The sequence below is a fragment of the Salmo trutta genome, chromosome 36 (genome assembly GCF_901001165.1).
Source record: "Salmo trutta chromosome 36, fSalTru1.1, whole genome shotgun sequence".
Classification (NCBI taxonomy): domain Eukaryota; kingdom Metazoa; phylum Chordata; class Actinopteri; order Salmoniformes; family Salmonidae; genus Salmo; species Salmo trutta.
The window spans coordinates 39,347,517-39,356,549 of NC_042992.1; positions in this window are offsets into that span (position 1 = coordinate 39,347,517).

Here is a 9,033-nt window from a genome sequence, read left to right on the forward strand (position 1 = left end):
AGAGACTTGCTTGGGACAAGAAACACGAGCAATGGTGGAAATCTGTCATTTGGTCTGATGAGTCTTTCTGAGACGCAGTGTAGGTGAACGGATGATCTCCACATGTGTGGTTCCCACTGTGAAGCATGGAGGAGGAGGTGTGATGGTGTGGGGGTGCTATGCTGGTGACACTGTGATTTATTTTGAATTCAAGTCACACTTGGAGCATGGATACCTCAGCTTTCTGCAGCAATATGCCATCCCATTTGGTTTACGCTTAGTGGGACTATCATTTATTTTTCAACAGGACAATGACCCAAAACACACTTCCAGGCTGTGTAAGGGCTATTTGACCAAGGAGAGGGATGGAGTGCTGCGTCAGATGACCTGGCCTCCACAATCACCCGACCTCAACCCAATTGAGATGGCTTGGGATGAGTTGGACCGCAGAGTGAAGGAAAAGCAGCCAACAAGTGCTCAGCATATGTGGGAACTCCTTCAAGACAGTTGGCAAAGCATTCCAGGTGAAGCTGGTTGAGAGAATGCCAAGAGTGTGCAAAGCTGTCATCAAGGCAAAGGCTGGCTACTTTGAAGAATATAAAATATATTTAGATTTGTTTAACACTTTTTGGTTACTACGAGATTCCATATGTGTTATTTCATAGTTTTGATGTCTTCACTATTATGCTACAATGTAAAAAAATAAAGTAAAAACCCTTGAATGAGTAGGTGTGTCCAAACTTTTGACTGGTGCTGAATATAAACACTAGATTGCTGATGCTATGAGTTGTCCATTAAGAGGCTTTGAAGCCACCAGTGGCCAGAAGGAGCAGTCCTCCATAGGAATGACTGGAATTCTATTGTATTTCAGTTAAATGTTTCAAGGACCAAATTACATGTATTTAAGTATTTTCTTGTTGAAGTGGGGACAGTAACATTAGTACTCTCAAAAAAATTGACTTTAAGGAAGTATATTTTATGTTTAGCTCACAATATAATTTAAATGTATGCATTAAGACGTCTGTAATAGAATAAATGTGGCAAATACATTCATTTCTTTAGCTTCCAAAATCTTTTTTACAATGGAGGAGCACCAACATTGAGGTGCGGTGGCTACAAAACAGCATCCAATTCAGTCATCTAGTGTAAGATGAATTCAGAAAAAGTGAGACATCATGTAAACTGGGACATCTTAATCCTGATGCATCAACCTCATGATCAATATCACATCACTTCATTGGTGTGACATCATAGAGGAAGGCAGAGCAAGCTTCCAACAGGGATTCTACCCCATGAGGCACACGGTAAGAAGTGACAGTTATTTTTTTGGTTTTGATGTTAAGGTTATAAACCTGTCCTAAATAACGCACTGTGCAAAATTGTGATATACAGTTGAAGTCGCAAAACTCGTTTTTCAACCATTCCACAAATTTCTTGTTAACAAACTATCATTTTGGCGAGTCGGTTAGGACATCTACTTTGTGCATGACACAAGTAATTTTTCAAACAATTGTTTACAGACAGATTATTTCACTTGTAATTCACTGTATCACAATTCCAGTGGGTCAGAAGTTTACATACACTAAATTGACTGTGCCTTTAAACAGCTTGGAAAAATCCAGAAAATTATGTCATGGCTTCTGATAGGCTACTTGACATAATTTGAGTCAATCGGAAGTGTACCTGTGGATGTGTTTCAAGGCCTACCTTCAAACTCAGTGCCTCTTTGCTTGACATCATGGGAAAATCAAAAGAAATCAGCCAAGACCCCAGAAAAGAATTGTAGACCTCCACAAGTCTGGTTCATCCTTGGGAGCAATTTCCAAACGCCTGAAGGTACCACGTTCATCTGTACAAACAATAGTACGCAAGTATAAACACCATGGGACCATGCAGCCGTCATACCGCTCTGGAAGGAGACGCATTCTGTCTCCTAGAGATGAACGTACATTGGTGCGAAAAGTGCAAATCAATCCCAGAACGATGGCAAAGGACCTTGTGAAGATGCTGGAGGGAACAGGTACAAAAGTATCTATATCCACAGTAAAACGAGTCCTATATTGACATAACCTGAAAGGCAGCTCAGCAAGGAAGAAGCACTCTCCAAACCGCCATAAAAAAGCCAGACTACGGTTTGCAACTGCATATGGGGACGAAGATCGTACATTTTGGAGAAATGTCCTCTGGTCTGATGAAACAAAAATAGAACTGTTTGGCCATAATGACCATCGTTATGTTTGGAGGAAAAAGGGGGAGGCTTGCAAGCCGAAGAACACCATCCCAACTATGAAGCACGGGGGTGGCAGCATCATGTTGTGGGGGTACTTTGCTGCAGGAGGGACTGGTGCACTTCACAAAATAGATGGCATCATGAGGAAGGAAAACTATGTGGATATATTGAAGCAACATCTCAAGACATCAGTCAGGAAGTTAAAGCTTGGTCGCAAATGGGTCTTCCAAATGGACAATGACCCCAAGCATACTTCCAAAGTTGTGGGAAAATGGCTTAAACTATCCCCAATTCAATGGAATTGCAACCCTCTGCATGCACAGTGCATTCTTCCATCCCATGTGCAGTGTACTCTTCCATCACATGTACAGTTGATTCTCAAGATCTTGCGCACTAATGGGATGCTATTGAGCCCACATTACTACACTGTCTGAGCCAAGGACTACATGCTTTCTGGTAAGTTTTATGACAATACTGGGTGGGTGAATATATTTTATGTGACATACATGATTTTTTGTTAACTATTAAATAGTAGCCTACAGCAAAGTGTGTTTAAATCATTTCAAACTTGTTAACAATTTCTGCTAGTTAGTTTTTGCTACCATGTGGGTTTTAGCTTGCTTGTACATTTGCAAATACTGTGCCAAATCATATGTGAAGAATGCAACAACATGCAGAATCATTTGGTCAAGTGCATAAAGTTCCCTCAGTGCTCACAACAAGCAACCTCTGACAAAAGTCCCTCTACGTCTATTCGAGGTGAAAATGATGAATCGGACACCTTATAGCAACAGCTCATGGTCCTCCTGGAATCAGATTTTTTTTGGACTCAATGGAGGAATGTAGTCAGAGAAATGCTGATGAATGTCTTGCTCGAGCCGTGTATGCAACTGGTTCACCTCTGATGCTCACAGGCAATGTGTATTGGAAGAGATTTCTGAATGTTCTTTGCCCAGCATATACCCCTCCGACCAGAACAGAGCGGCACGTTTTGCTCTTAATTGTAATCAGAGGGCTGATATAAATACTATGCATGCCAGCGTCTCTTGGCTAAGAGTTGAGGAGAGACTGACTGCATCACTTCTTCTTTTTATAAGAAACATTAATGTGTTGAAAATCCCAAATTGTTTGCATAGTTAACTTACACACAGCTCTGACACACACACTTATCCCACCAGACATGTCACCAGGGGTCTTTTCATAGTCCCCAAATCCAGAACAAATTCAAGAAAACGTACGGTATTATATAGAGCCCTTATTGCATGGAACTTCCTTCCATCTCATATTGCTCAAATAAACAGCAAACCTGGTTTCAAAAAACAGATAAAGCAACACCTCGCGGCGCAACACCTCTCCTCAAAAGAAAATGATTTGTTTGGTCAATTTTACATATGTAATACCCGTATGAACATACATTTGTCTTATTTTATTGAGTTTGTCCATAAGGCCTATGTTTTGTCCATTTGCAATATATGATCATAGGAAGTCAAAAGTCAGTGAACCATGGCCAAATGGCATAAGAAATGTCCAAATGCCATAGATAAGTATTGAACTTACCAAATCAGGTGTTATGTCCATTTGCCATATATGATCATAGGAAGTCGGCTTCCAAAACCAAAAGTCAGTAAACCATGTCCAAATGCATAAGAAATGTCCAAATGTAATTTCAACTGACCAAACTATATATATATATATCACTATGTTAAGCCCTGAATCAAACTAGAAGGTATATTTGTCATGTTTGATCATAGGAAGTCATAGGAAGTAAGAATTTGCTGCAATGAGAGAGAAGTGGGACTCTGTCATTTTTCTGAATATTTTGTGAAAAATGTCCAAAATGACCAGGGGCGCCCTCTATTGGTTGGGCACAGGTGAGGGGTGCTCCCGACCTGGCCATGGACCCCTTGCACCCCCCTAAAGGCATTAACAACAATTTTTAAAATGTGCTACTGGTAACATGTTCAGGTAACCAGGTTGACATGCTGATGGTAAACCAGGTTGACATTCGTGATGGTAAATGTCCATTGTAAGACATTGCAAATGGACAGCAGTGCACGGCTCTAATATACTGCAGAAATGCCCAATTGACTGGCCCGTTGAACTCGGGATGGCCGGGCAGTGATAGTGGTTCCTCTCCATCGCTCGTTGGTGTTGATTTCAGCATGTCAATTTGGTGATGGTTCATCAATGTTTAAACTTATTGCAAAAGGACAAAAGTCAGCCATCAAGACAGCGTCCATCAGTCAATAAGATATCATTCTGACACCGAACTGATACATACTGACACCAAACCCACTTTGTCCAACACATTTAGAAGCCAACTATCATATATTTCAGAGCAGGCCCAAAATTCACAGCACCTTCTCTAGCGTAGGGGGCACTATTTTCACCTCCGGATGAAAAGTGTGCCCAAAGTAAACTGCCTGCTACTCAGGCCCAAAAGCAGGGATATGCATATAATTGGTAGATATGGATAGAAAACACTCTAAAGTTTCCAAAACTGTTAAAATAATGTCTGTGAGTATAACAGAACTGATTTGGCAGGCGAAAACCTGAGACAAATCCGTCCAGGAAGTAGGATTTTCTTTATTTTTGTAGTTTTGTATTCAATGCCATTACAGTATCCATTGACTTAGGACTCAAATTGCAGTTCCTATGCCTTCCACTAGATGTCAACAGTCTTTAGAAATTGATTCAGGCTTGTATTCTGAAAAATGAGGGAGTAAGAGCAGTCTGAATGACTGGACCCTAAAGTGTCACAGAGCTTTTTTATGCGCAATCCTGAGAGAGCGGCTTTCTTGTTTACCTTTTATATTGACAACGTTATTGTCCGATTGAAATATTATCGATTATTTAGGCTAAAATCAACCTGAGGATTGAATATAAACATATTTTGACATGTTTCTATGAACTTTACAGATACAATTTGGATTTTTTGTCTGCCTGTTGTGACTGCGTTTGAGCCTGTGGATTACTGAAGAAAATGTCCAAACAAAATGGAGGTTTTTGGATATAAAGAGAGACTTTATCAAACAAAACGAACATTTATTGAGTAAAGAATGTCTTCTGAGTGCACCGATATGAAGATCATCAAAGGTAAGTGATTCATTTTATCTCTATTTCTGACTTGTGTAACTCTTCTACTTGGCTGGTTACTGTTTGTAATGATTTGTCTGCTGGGCGATGTTCTCAAATAATTGCATGGTATGCTTTTGCCGTAAAGCCTTTTTGCAATCTGACACCGTGGTTGGATTCATAAGAAGTTAATCTTTAAACCTATGTACAACACTTCTATGTATTCTGAATTTTTATAATGAGTATTTCTGCTTTTGAATTTGGCGCTCTGCAATTTCACTGTTGGCCAGGTGGGACGCTAGCATCTCCAGCCTACTGAGAACCCAAGGAATAGCTTGATCACTTAGCTTGACAAACCAGCTTAACTCCACAGTGCTGAGCACCTCGTCTCTACAGCGTTTGCGACATTTTGCCCTGTGCGTTGCCTGGGTCTGCCGCGTATCCCGATTCATCTTTGCCAAGCAGAGTAACACCTTTCTAATTCCACTGGCTTTAGCCTGCAGACTATTTGGCCGTAACTGAAGAAGATATGTCAGGAAACTTAAAACATCGGCCCGTATATTTTTTAATGTGGATGGTGCCAAACCACGATCTTCACATTGGCCATACCACTCAAACACACGTCTGTAATTATCCAGGGAACACAGTCCTTCATCAGCCTGACATAATGCGGAGGAATTCCTGTACTTCCTGTAGACTGGTGCGACTCTTGTCAATTCGTTTCACTGAAGGGTTTTTACCCAGAATAAAGTGTTCATATTCAGTCAAAATTGCATTCCCCAACCTTTAATTCTGGACGACACACCGCCGACTTCATCACTCTCGCTCTCCATTGAAGTCGCCCCGACGCAGCCTTGCTCCTTTGGTTCCGAGCGTGGTTCACCACCGCTCTGACTGGTTGGCTGCACCGCTGCTGCCGCCTGCTCACTCTTGTCCCCCAGCTGCTGATCCACCACCGCCGACTGCTCACCCTCGTCCACCAGCTGCTGCTCCACGGACCACTCATTTTCAACCCACTGCAAAGTCCCAGGGTTCTCCCTGGGCTTCAGCCGCGGTCCACCACCGTTGTTACGCTGCATATACTGCCCTGATTCGGGCTGCTGTCTCTCAGTCGAAAGCCGGCTAGATCGCATAGCATACTTCCATTCGATAGTACCAGACTAAATGAATGGGCGACTTTGAAATGTAGGTCTATCCGCCCGATATTCAGCTTGGAACAAAGCCCACAGTCACGTTTTTGTCTGCTGTTCAAAGCTTCTCACTCCTGCCTTCCTACATGCGTGTCTTTGTTTGCTCCACCGACCAACAAACTAACCCTAACCCTAACCCCCAACCCTAACCCTAAACCCTAACCCTAACCCCTCACCCTAACCCTTAACCCCTATCCTTACCATTCTAACCCTAAACCTAACCCTAACCATTCTAACTCTGACCTTAACCCTAACCATAACCATTATAACCCTAACCTTAACCATTCTAACCTTAACCATTCTAACCCTAACCTTAACCCTAACCTTAACCATTCTATTCTTAACCATAACCCTAACTCCCCCTAACACCAACCCTTAACCATAACCCTAACCTTAACCCTAACCCCTGACCCTAACCCTAACCCTAAACCCTAACCCCTGATCCCTAACCCTAACCACTAACCACTCACCCTAACCAAAACCCTAACCCTAGCCTGAACCATTCTAACCCTAACCTTAACCCTAACCTTAACCATTCTAACCCTAACCATAACCTTAACCATTCCTAACACTAACTCTAACCTTAACCCTAACCCCAACTGCAATCCTAACCCTAACCCCTCTCTGTGTGTGTATATGTGTATGTATCTGTGTCTGACCTTATGTTGTTAACCTTGTCTGTCTCTTATAATGTATTGTGATCCCTATTTTGTCACACTCCATATTTCATCCATACCAAATAACATTTTTACAAACCTTGTGTTACTACAAGGTTGGACTTTTGTCATACTGGGTCTCTATTGTATTGTTGTCAGGTGTGCTTGACCTCTACTCTAACTCCCTATCTACTTTAACCGCATCCCTATCCAATTCTCACCTTAATCTGAACCCCTCACCCCAAAACCTGTTTTCTGCTGCCCGGTTTAGTAACAGTACGGACCAATCAAAATAATCCATACCACCTAGGCCACACCCACCAAACACCAGAGAGGCAGCACACCTCACAACTTTACAGGGAGACAACCGGACAGCACATCGCTCCACACACTTAACCAAGACTACATCAAGGGCAAGTAAATCACACAGAACACCGCACTGCACATATAGATATATACACATTTTATTACAACTTTTTGCATTTTTTATTCATATTTTTCTCCCTGCTACCTGATAAAGTTGAGTAAGGCAGAAACGCGTCGTGGCTGGGACTCCTCTAGATCTGTAGTGTTGCTGTAAGGAAGGCAGGTCCCACACAGACGTCGGAGGGTCTCCTTTTGGCTACTTTTTCATTTGTACTTTTCTCTTTCCTTAATTTGAGTTTTACACAGCTCTTATATACATACACACACAAGGATGAAGGGGAGTGTTATGTTGTATGTTATCCCTCACCCCCTTGTGGGGATGTATGTGTATGCTTTTGTATGTGTAAAAAATATGTGTATAGGCATGTCCCTTCTTATGTTTATGTGTGTATGCATGTGCACCCCCACCCTTAACCCCAACCCTACTGACGGACTGACTCTAACGCCCAGCCATCGCACCCCAGGGCTTTTTTACCAGTGGGCAACCATGGGTCTACAACTTTGGCCGGGTGTGCCCAGACCCCCCTGGCCCTCGCGTCAATGCTGTGGAGTGCACCCATTCCTTCCTCTCCCCCCCCTTCGGCTTCCACGTGTCAGAGATGGAAGTGGATCAACCAACTCAAAACTAGAACCTAACCCTAACCCTAACCCCTAACCCTAACTTAACCCTAACCCTAACCCTTAACCTCAACCCCAACCCCAACTCTAACCCCTAACCTAACCCTAACCTCACCCTAACCCCAACCCTAGCCCTAACCTTAACCAACCCTAACCCTAACCTACCCCCACCCTAACCCTAACCTAACCTAACCCCACCCACATCCTAACCCTATTCTCACCCGTACCTCAACCCTACCCCCCACCCTACCCCCCACCCCCTACCTGGACTTAAAACGGACAAAAGACCAAGGATGAAGACACCTAAAACCAACGCACCCCAAAACCAACTCTACTAAAGTGGGCAACTGTAGGGTTCTACAACCTGGGCGGATCTGTGCCCGGACCCCTCAACTCCCCCTTTTGGGCAAGCGGAGTGCAACCCTCCCCCCCGGTCTCTGCATTAGCTTGAAGGCATCAGATCGACCTTGTGGATTCCTTAAAACCTCTTACATCTAGACGTTCCGCTAGCGGAACACCTGCTCCAATATCCAATGATGGGCGTGGCGCGAAATACAAAGTCCTCGACAATCCGAAAACTTCCATTTTTCAAACATATGACTATTTTACACCATTTTAAAGACAAGACTCTCCTGTATCTAACCACACTGTCCGATTTCAAAAAGGCTTTACAGCGAAAGCAAAACATTAGATTATGTCAGCAGAGTACCCAGCCAGAAATAATCAGACACCCATTTTTCAAGCTAGCATATAATGTCACAAAAGACAAAACCACAGCTAAATGCAGCACTAACCTTTGATGATCTTCATCAGATGACACTCCTAGGACATTATGTTATACAATACATGCATGTTTTGT